Source organism: Chenopodium album, chromosome 3 (assembly GCF_948465745.1).
Source record: "Chenopodium album chromosome 3, dcCheAlbu1.1, whole genome shotgun sequence".
Classification (NCBI taxonomy): domain Eukaryota; kingdom Viridiplantae; phylum Streptophyta; class Magnoliopsida; order Caryophyllales; family Amaranthaceae; genus Chenopodium; species Chenopodium album.
The window spans coordinates 81,534,479-81,544,547 of NC_137836.1; the positions used below are offsets into that span (position 1 = coordinate 81,534,479).

At 38.4% G+C, this 10,069-nt stretch overlaps 1 non-coding gene across 1 annotated transcript; it reads right to left on the reverse strand.

Moving 5' to 3' along the window:
- Window positions 1-313: 313 nt before the first annotated feature.
- On the reverse strand, window positions 314-420 carry LOC145626032 (small nucleolar RNA R71). Its single transcript, XR_014110915.1, has one exon. It is a non-coding gene; the product is annotated as a small nucleolar RNA R71 (small nucleolar RNA).
- Window positions 421-10,069: the final 9,649 nt, after the last annotated feature.

Below are 10,069 nucleotides of genomic sequence, written 5' to 3' on the forward strand. Positions count from 1 at the left end.
TACTCCGGCTCTTGATGGGGTTCAATTTGAAATTAAACCTCAATTTATAACGATGATAGAGAGGAAGCAATTCAGTGGAGCTAAAGGTGAAGACCCAAATCTTCACATTGCCGACTATTGTCAATATTGTAACACCATCAGGCAAGCCGGGGTCACTCAGGACCAAATCAGGGAGATTCTCTTTCCCTTTTCTTTAACTGGAAAAGCTAAATTGTGGTTTAACGGCTTAAATAGAACTACACTTGGTATAACTGACTGGGAAACTCTTGTTTTGAATTTCTATAACAAGTATTATCCTGCAGAGAGAACAGCCGTTCTACGGAGTGCGATCCAGAACTTTGCCCAAGAAGCCGATGAATCTTTATATGAGGCTTAGGAGAGGTTCAAGGATTTACAAAGAGATTTCCCTCACCATAATTTAGCGCAATGACAGTTAATCCAAGCCTTTTATAATGGCCTTGGAAATTCTTCTCGAATAATTTTAGATTCTGCAGCTAGTGGGAGATTTATGAATCTTGATGTTGAAGATGCAGGTCAAGTTATTGAAGACATGGCGATACACAATTCCCAATATGGGAATCCTAGAGGATTTGCGAACAAGGGGAAACATAGTGTTGACTCTGTATCCTTTTTGCAAGCTCAACTAACCTCTATTTGCCAATAATTAGATAATCTGAGCACTGTTAATGTAGCTAATGTTTCTGCGATTAATAATAATTCTAATGAGGCTTTCTGTTAAAATTGTGGTATTGTAGGTCATTGGGAGAAAGATTGCAGGAGTTCCGTGGAACAAGTTAATGCCTTTCAAGCCTATAGGCAAAATAACCCATACTCCAACACCTACAATCCTGGGTATCGGAATCATCTGTACCTTTCCTACCGGAGTACTAATGTTCAAAATCCACCACCATAAGAACCACAGACACCACAGCAACATCAGCAGAAATATTACCATCCCAATGCTAGTCAGAAGAACCAACCACAACAACCCTCCTCATCTTCTGACCCTTCTCTGGTGGAAATTAGAGCAATGTTGGTTAATATGCAAAAGCACATGGAGAGTAGAGATGCGACAATTGATCAAATTCTAGCACATAATAAAATTGTAGACAATCAAATTGCGCAACTTTCCGCTACTCTACAAGCCGGCCAACAGGGTGCTCTGCCGGCACAACCGACCCGGCCTACGGATCAAGCATTTTCAATTACTCTAAGGAGTGGTTCAAACTATGAAGGGCCCCCTATGCCCAGAGTTGATGAACCTGTTTTATTAAATAATGCTAATCTTGATTCCGTTAAACCAAACAATGTAGTTGATAGCCCTGCAGGGCTAAAGGATAATACTAACATATCTAATTCTACATTGCAGGGTACAAATCCAGAGAAGGTGGCTACTCAAGATAAGAGCAACAATGCTCCTAAGCCAATTATCAAACTTCCATTCCCCAATCGTCAATTGAAGACAAACTTGGATAAGCAGTTTGGTAAGTTCCTAGAGGTGGTAAAAGATTTGAAGGTAACAGTTCACTTCACTGAATTAATCACACAAATTCCCTCATATGCAAAATTTATGAAAGAAATATTGACGAGGAAAAGGTATATTAGTGAGGTAGAGACAGTAGCTTTCATTGCAGAGTGTAGTGCCGTACTTCAAAATAAATCTCCACCTAAATTAAAAGATCCGGGTAGTTTTTCTATCCCTTGTCATATTGACAATCTCTTGATTGATAATGCATTATGTGATTTGGGTGCGAGTGTTAGCGTCGTGCCATTATCTGTGTGTTCTAAGTTAAATATGGGTAAATTAAAAGCTACCAATATAACTCTACAAATGGCCGACCGTTCTTTCAAATACCCCTTAGGTGTTTTAGAGGATGTCCCCGTTAGAGTAGGTAAATTTTATATACCTGTAGATTTTGTTGTTCTTGATATGGCTGAGGATACGCAAACCCCAATTATTTTTGGTAGACCATTTCTTAACACTGCAGAAGCAGTCATAGATGTAAGAAGTGGTAAGTTAACATTATCAGTAGGGGATGAAAAAGTTGTTTTTAATCAGAATAATGCCCCTACAAGCTCCATGACTGAGGAGAAATGTTTCAGTGTCAATGTGGTTGAAGATTATTCTAACAAGCCCCAAGCTCTTGAAAAAGATCCCTTGAAGGCGGTATCTTGTGTTGCATCCCTTTCAGATGAGATAGACAAATGGCAGAAGGAAGTCGATGCAATAGAAAGAGCACTTTACACCGTTGGTCTTGGTTTCGAAGATGAAAAGGTGGAACCGATCGAGCAAGTTGTGCAAATCGAGCCTACGGTAGGTATCCCGCCAGATCGAGTTGCTAGTGTTGAATGCAATGACAATTTGAAGCAATCCTCGATCAAATAAGGATCTTTGGTGCGTACCATTGAAGATCCCCCAGTCCAAGTTAAGGAGGATCCACCAGATAAGGTGATCTGGCGTCCCACAGGATATGTTAGGAAGCCGCATCGCAGCCTAAACACCGCTAGACCGGGTGAGAAACCACCCGATCAAGCGTTAGGCCAAGGGCCCTAGTTATTGTACTTGGTAAGAAGGTCGTGCGGGACCTTGATAAACCAGCGCTTTGCGGGAGGTAACCCGTATTTCTTGCTTTCTAGACTAGTTTTCCTTTTTCTTTATTTTTATTTTTATTTTAGAGAGGCGAGGAGAATGAAATTTTACCATTTATAAGTGTTTTTGTACAGCCATAGGTTTGAGAGGTCAAGAGATTTAGAAAAATTTGAAGACGAAAATAAATCAAAGAAAAGCTAAGGACATCTGACTGGGCACGGGCCCGATCGCCCGATCGGGCGAGGCTTGCCTGATCGGGCGCGCCTTATTTGGCCGTCCCCTATATTCTTTTCCCCTTCTTTCTTTCCTCACTTTCTTCTTCTTTCATCTTCTTCTCCATTACTTTCTCTCTCTAAAACCTCCATTTTTACACCTTCAAACTCACTTATTCTCAAGATCTTCTCCACCTTCCATCAAAACTCAAAATTTTTTGCATATTTTTAATCCTTTCATCTTTCTCTACAATCTACACCTAATTTCTACCACTTTCTCTCAATTTTCTCTAAACCCTAAGAAAGAGAAAGTCTTCAATTCCTATATTTTCTAATCACAATGGCTCTCAAGAGATCAAGAACCGTAAGGGGGGAAAGCTCAAGGCAACAAGAGGCCAGAATTGACCCGGATTTGCAAGTTCCGGGATGGGAGAGGGTGGTCATCACCACCCAAGAGCAAAAACAGAGGATGATCAACCTCACTTCGAGGCAGGTAATTCCCACTCGTTTTATTCATCACCCCACCCTTATTAGATTAGGAATTGATAAGCATGTAGAAAAGTTGTTCAAGGGAGTTGGCATGAGTGGTTTCTTTAACATGCATTATGATACTTATGATTACTTAACCTTAGAATTCGTTTCTAGTTTTAATGTCATAAAATCTAATGCTTTAATTTCTCATGTTCAATTTAGATTATTCAATAATGATGTTAGATTGACATTGAAAGAATTTGGTAAAATTTTTGAGTTAAAATCGGATAGGCCAATTGAACCTCCCCAAGACAACATCGCCGTTGTCTATCAATCCCTTACGGGGGATCCTAATTTGAACCTCCAACATGCCAAGGGCACTTGGATACAACATCCCGTGCCAAAGCTTTGGCAACGGTTTGTTGGCCTTACCATTTTTGGAAGGCATGAACCCGCCAATTTTAGGCGGGATGAGCTTGAATTGCTAGGGTCATACATGATCCCTAGGAGTGAAAAGCTCAACATAGTCCACAAAATGGCCAACCACTTCCAACGGGTGGCCAATGCGGCCGAGGCGGGTAGGTCTAGGGTACCCATTTATTTTGGTGGCCTAGTAACACACATAGCGGTCAAACACCTTAACTTTGTCCCTAACGATGACGGTAAGGTAGCCGGCCCAACTATTATGGACCAACCCTATTTAGGTGGCCTTAATTGGATTAATGTCATGGGAGGTGAGACTTGGTGGGTGATTCAACGGGAATCGGGTAGGAGGGATAATGCTTTCACTTTACCCAACCCCACCTTGACCAAATTTGAGAAGGGGAAGCCTTCTTACACTTTCGAGATTAATGGTCAAGGTGAGGTTCGTTCAACCACCACACCCTTCACCACAACCCCACCAATCTCCCCTAGACCACTCCCCCACTCACCATTCACCACACTACCCACCACCTCCACCCTTCACCTATGGCATACTCACTTCCTCGGTCGACTATAACGTTGACCCCAATGCCCCTTATGAATTTTCGGCCTTTAAGATCCAATTAGACCGTATCGAGATGGGGCAAGGGAGAGTTGAGGGTATGATGCACAACCTAGATTCTAGGTTAAGCGCCTTGGATGGGCGGGTAGGACACATAGAGAGGAACCTCGGGAGGGGTCTATACCCCATGTATGATGATTATGCCCGTCGGGGGGCTATCCCCCCCGATTCCCTTGCTCCCGATTGGTTCCAATACCCCCAAGGAGGGTATTCTCACCCCGGTGCGTATGGTACTTATGTGGACTACTCTTCAGTCCATGGTTATGGGGGTGATGCTCATTGTGGGGGTATGGGGGGGAATGTGGACCGTAACTACTTTGCAGGTGGTTCGGGTTATGGTGGTGCTGGACCGAGCCAGGGTGGTGCCGGCTCGAGTCATGGAGGAGGATATGAGAGGATGGATGACGATGAGGAGTAGCTCCTCCTAGCTACCCTCCCAAGTCAATGAGGACATTGTTTGATTTTGCTTTGGGGGAGATTTCTTGTATATATGGTAACCTTCTTTCTCTTTTCTCTATTTATTGCTTTCCTAAGTTAGTTTTATTGCTTTCTTATATATGAAAAATACAAAAAAAATTGAAAAATAAAAAAATTCAAAAATACGTTCCAATGAATTGTAAATCATGCTTCCCTGTGCCCCTTACTTGAGAAAATTGTTTTGATTCTTGGTATTTGATGATAGGCATTGTGGATTAGTTGATCATTGATTTGATGTTTGATTGCCTTGAAACTTTAACATGCGTCAATTTTGTCCAACTACTTGTGAATATAGTGCTTGACTAGTTGATTTGGTAAGGAATGTGTGATAGTTCCATATTTCCTGGTATGTCAATGAATTTGAGTATTGGTTTGCAACTATTAGTAATATTTATATGATTCATTATTATGCACATTGTGGAGGACGAAGACACTTGTTCTTTTAGGTAGCCTCCAGATATTGTAGATACATTTGTTCACTTTTTGCTACCCATGTTGCTGCCTTGACTTTTTTGTTGTTTATTAGCCATATTACAAGCCTATTTTGCCCCATTGGTTACTAGTCCCAAGCTTGGCTTGGGGGAGCTATTAGTGAGTGAGGTGAGGGAGTTTGCAGTGTGCTTATTATTTGCACAATTTGGGTGGGCTTTTGAGAGTTTTTTTTGTTGTTGATCATGTTTATTTTTGATGAGTTTGAGAGTTATATTTTCTTGAAAAAATAAAGCATGATGTTATGAAAAAAAAGAGAAGTTCAAAGAAAAAAAATATGTTGAAAAAAAATTAGTGAACTTCAATAAAAAAGAAAAAAAGTGTTCAAATGTTCTAGTTGGAGGTTGATCAAAGAAAAATAATTTTGAGCCTCAATGAAAAATTCGAGTTTGGAAAATAAAGTTTGTTTATTCACTCTATTTCTTCATTATTATATTCTTATGAGTGAAATTGTAAGTGTTGAGTTTATTTATTACGATTGGAGTATATTTGGTTGATGTTAGATTTGGTTATGTAGGAGATGTTGATCATTATTTATTTTGATCATGGGTTTTGATAGGATTTGCTCCCTTAAGCATAGCTTTTCTCTCACTTGTTCCCAAATGATTCCTACCCTTTACCCTAGTCTTACATTACAAGCTTTAAAGACCTTCCGACCTTTGTGCATAGAATTGTATGAATGTGAAAGTGTTGTTTATCAATGCAAGTTATGATTTGGCATATTTCGAGTCGACTAGTAAGATTGAGCGTTCATTGTTTTATACACACGAGAGTGTGAGTTGGGAGGGCATTGTTCACATAAAGGGGTTGGATGGAGAGAGATCGATTACATCTTTTACTCGCCACAAAAATGAGAGTTGAGTGCGTGAGCACAAGTCTTGAATTCTATATGCTCTTGTGGTTTACTCTATTTGACAATTGTTAGGGAAGATTGGTCATTAGATGGATTTGATTGGTTGATTTTGAAGCATGTTTATTTGATTTACCCTGAATCGTTTGTGTTTGATTTTTACTTTTGGGGTGAAGCATATTTATTGATTCATTGATGAGATCTTTGCTTAGGGACAAGCAAAGGTTTGGCTTGGGGGAGTTTGATGTGTCTATTTTATATAGCATTTTACCCCCGTCCCTTGGTCGTAATTAGTAGTGTTTTTGGCTCTTTAGAGCCATTTTTATTATTAATTGGTGTTTTCTAGTGTTTTCGTAGATTTGGTTGACTTTTGCAGGGATTTATGCTTTTGGAGTATTTTCCCGAGTTATTTTGGAGCAATCACGAGCATTGGAGAAATACGACCATCTTTGAATCCCAAGGCCGGTTAGAGTCATCGAGCCGGTGATTAAGGGCTCGGTAATTGGGATCCCGAGGTATTTGGACCGAGTATTCTAGACCCGAAGAGGAAATCCGGATTGGGCCGAGAAATCAAGCCCAATCGAAGTCCGAGCCTCAAAGTGGAGCAAGGGCCCGATCGGGCAAGAGGTTGCACGATCGGGCACGGCGCGGCGTTGGTGCTGTGCGTGTTTATAGCGCGCCCGATCGTGCGAGCGTCTAGCACGATCGGGCGATGCTACGGAGAAGGAACGCGAAGAAAAAGGCGGGCCCGATCGGGCGCGTGTTTCTATAGGACCTGATTAGTTAGTTTTAATTTTTGTTTTAGGAAACGTTTATATACGAGTTTTGTACGGAATTTTGATTATCTTCTTTCTCAGACTTTCTCTCTCTATTTAGGATTTTTCTCTCTCTTAACTTTTCTCTAAACTCTTGTTCTTAATACTTCCATTAATACAGATTAGTTTGGTAACTATTTCTCTTATCTTAATCTTAGTTGTTTACTTTATTTCTTTAATCATGTCTTGCTTTATTGCTTTGATTAGTTTAGTTTCTATTATGTGTGAGTAGTCTTATTTCTAGGGTTTATGGGGATCCATGAATAATATGAAGGGGTAATTTATTGTTGTTAATTATCAATGCTAGATTAATTTCCTATTGATTGATTTAATGCTCTGTGACTAGATTAGGCCTGATCTTTTATGCATGAGTTTGACAATATTGATTCGAGATTCGACAGATGAGAATTGATGTTTAGGTCTAGTTTCAATAGGCAGATTAATTTATAAATGGTTAAGTCAAGATTCGAGAGATGAGATTTAATACCGGTAGATTAATTCTGTGATTGTAATACGTAGAGAAAGCCCTTTACAATCTGGTTAATTGATTCATTGATGATTGACTATTATTGATTATTGGTATTGCATGATAATTTCTTATTGAATTGTTTTAACGCTTTACAATTATGGCTTGTAAAAGTATAGCAATATTGAATTGATGAATCGAGCAGATGTTAATTTGATATTAAAGGCTTTTTTCAATAAGGACTTAGATCTAGTAAATTGCGAGAGATTGTTAGATCTGTGTTGTTTAATAAATTGCGAGAGCCTGTTAATCATGTTATTTATGCAATGTCAATGATTGATTACTATGTTTTACCCTGGAGTATTATTTATTGGTGAACCTATGCCCTAGATCCTTTTATATATTATTTTCTCCCTATTCTCAATCTTAGTAGTTTAGTTTCTTATTCAAATATAAATATTGGTTACTTCATAATCTAGATTATTTTAGTTAATTAGGAATAAAAAGACTTGTTTCCCTGTGGAGATCGACCCTACTTCCCTATCTACTTTAGTTAGAGGACTTAGGAATTATTTTTTATTAGGGGATACGACTTTACCCTGTCAAAAGGCAAATTGGATGGTTCCACCCACCCAATTGGACTACCGGAGGGTATAAGAGACCATGTTAAACATTTCGGCAATTTTTATATTCAGGCGAAAAAAATTCAAAAAATTCCAAAATTGAAGGCTAATATCCACGATGTTTGAGAAATTTTTAAGGTTTCGGGGATCTGTGTCGAAAATCGTTTTTTGGTAATACATCTTGGGGTCATAAAATGCCGTTTTAAACCATATATGATTATTATATGTTGTCATAAATCTTCGTGGTAGGCTTGAGTTAATGAAATCGGTGCAAGTTGTAAACCGGTAAATTAGCCGTTTAATGGAAAGTTGGATGATTCCACCAACCAAATTAAATTCCCGTCGGGTATTAGGGATCATGGTAAACATTTCTCCAATTTTTATTTACATGCGAAAAAAGTGAAAAAATTCCAAAATCGAAGCTAAGGCTAATATCCACGTTTTTTGAGAAATTTAGAAGGTTTCGTTGCCTGGTGTCGAATGTCTTGATATTTTATGAGATACATCTCAAGGTTATATAATGTCGTTTGAACCATATATGATCATTATATGTTGTCATAAATGTTCGTGGTAGGCTTGAATTAATAAAATCGATGAAGTTGTAAACTTTTAAATTGATTGTTTGAAGGCAAATTGGATATTTATACCTTCCCAATTGAATTCCTGAAGGGTATTAAGGACAATGGTAAATATTTCGGAAATTTTTATTTCCAAGTGAAAAAAGCCAAAAAAAAAATTCCAAAATTAAAGACTAATCCATGCATTTTGCGAAATTTTGAAGGTTTCAGGGCTCCGTGACGAAAATTCTTTAAATTCTAAGAAATAAATCTCGGGGTCATATAATGGCGTTTGAAACCATATATGATCATTATATATTGTCATAAATGTTCGTGGTAGGCTTGAGTTAATGAAATCGGTGCAAGTTGTAAATTGGTAAATTAGTCGTTTAAAGGTAAATTGGATGATTCCACCCACCCAATTGGACTCCAGGAGGGTATTACGGACCATGGTAGACATTTCAACAATTTTTATATCCAGGTGAAAAAAAGTCAAAAAATTCCAAAATTGAAGGCTAATATCCACGCTTTTTGAGAAATTTTTAGGTTTCAGGACCTAGTGTCGAAAAGATTTGAAATTTTACGGAATACATCTCGGGGTCACATAATGTCGTTTGAAACCATAAATGACCATTATATGTTGTCAGAAATGTTCGTGGTAGGCTTGAATTAAAGAAAACACTGCAAGTTGTAAACCGGTAAATTGGTCGTTTAAAGGCAAATTGGATGGTTCCACCCACTCACTTGGACTCCCGGAGGGTATTAGGGATCATGGTAAAAATTTCACCAATTTTTATTTATGGGCGAAAAAAAGTCAAAAAATTACAAAATTGAAGGCTAATATCAACGCTTTTTGAGAATTTTTTTTTTAGGTTTCGGGACCCGGTGTCGAAAAGATTTGAGATTTTACGGAATACATCTCAGAGACATATAATGTCGTTTGGAGCCAAATATGATCATTATTTATTGTCATAAATGTTCGTGGTAGGCTTGAGTTAATGAAATCGGTGTAAGTTATAAACCAGTAATTTGGCCGTTTAAAGGCAAATTGGATGGTTCCACCCACCCAATTAGAATTCCGAAGGGTATAAGGGACCTTGTAAACATTTCACCAATTTTTATTTTCATGCGAAAAAAGCCAAAAAATTCCAAATTTGAAGGCTAATATCCACGTTGTTTGAGAAATTTTTGAGGTTTCGGAGCCTGGTGTCAAAAAGTTTTTAGATTTTAGGGGATACATCTCAGGGTCATATAATACTGTTTTAAACCATAAATGATCATTATATGGTTTCATAAATGTTTGTGGTAGACTTGAGTTAATGAAATCGGTGCAAGTAGTAAACCGGTAAATTCGCCATTTAAAGGCAAATTGAATGGTTCCACCCACCTAATTGGACTCCCGGATGGTATTAGGGAACATGGTAAATATTTCGGTAATTTTTATTTACATGCGAAAAAAAGTCGAAAAAATTCG